Genomic DNA, 1095 nt, shown 5'->3' on the forward strand with positions numbered 1-1095 from the left:
GTGGCCGCCCGGGCCAGGGGGTCGCCCACCCGGGGTCCCGGCCCTCGCGCGTCCTTCCCCCTCTTTCCTCCGAGGGTGGCGGGAAGCGGGCGGCGGCGAGGCCCGGGGCGTCCCCACACACGGGCGACCTCGGCTGGCGGCCGCTCCTGTTTCGGACCTCCGGGGTCGATCGGCGGCCGCCCGCGAGCCCCGGACTCGGCAGGCGGCCCGCCGTGTCCCGGGTCGACCGGCAGGCCGGCCGCTGGCCGTTCCCTCCGCGGGCTGCGGTGGATCGCTGCGAGGGCGCCGATCCCCGTTCACGCGCGGGTGCCCTTCACCGGCCTCGGCCTTCGGTGGAGCTGGGACCACGCGGAACTCCCTCTCCTACATTTTTCTCTGCCCCATTTGGAGTTTGCGTCCGCGGGACTTTTAAGAGGGAGGGAGTCGCTGTTGCCGTCGGCCAGTAATACTCCCTCTTGTTTTTTTTTGGTCGTGTGTGTGTGTGTGTGTGTGTGTGTGTGTGTGTGTGTGTGTGTGTGTGTGTGTCTGTGTGTGTGTGTGTGTGTGTGTGTGTGTGTGTGTGTGTTTCCCCCGCCGCCCCCATTCTTTCCTTCTTCCTTCTTTCTGGAGACGGAATCTCGCTCTGTCGCCCAGGCTGGAGCTGGAGCGCGGTGGTGCCTCCTCGGCTCGGCGCCGCCGCTGCCTCCAGGGCTCTCAAGCGAACAGCAGTTTTTGTATTTTGAGCGAAGACGGAATTTCACCATATTGGCCGGGCTGGTCTCGAACTCCTGACCTAGCGATTCCCCCCACCCCTCCCCCTCCCCCTCCCCCTCCCCCGCCTCCGCCTCCCAAAGCGTGCCGGGAGTACGGGTGTCGGCCACCGCGCCCGGCCGATTCCTTCTTGTTTTCAATCTTCTTTTCTGCACGCTGCTGTGTGTGAGCATACGTATATCTATCTAGATAGATAGACACATAGATATGGACACACGGACACGTACCTACACCGACGAAAATAATCTAGTGATAAAACTAGACATTTCCATCATTCACACATGTGTATAGGATAGATGTTAATTTTAATGGATGAACGTGTATGACGTAAACACCCATGTCATT

The sequence above is a fragment of the Pongo abelii genome, chromosome 12 (assembly GCF_028885655.2).
Source record: "Pongo abelii isolate AG06213 chromosome 12, NHGRI_mPonAbe1-v2.0_pri, whole genome shotgun sequence".
Lineage (NCBI taxonomy): Eukaryota > Metazoa > Chordata > Mammalia > Primates > Hominidae > Pongo > Pongo abelii.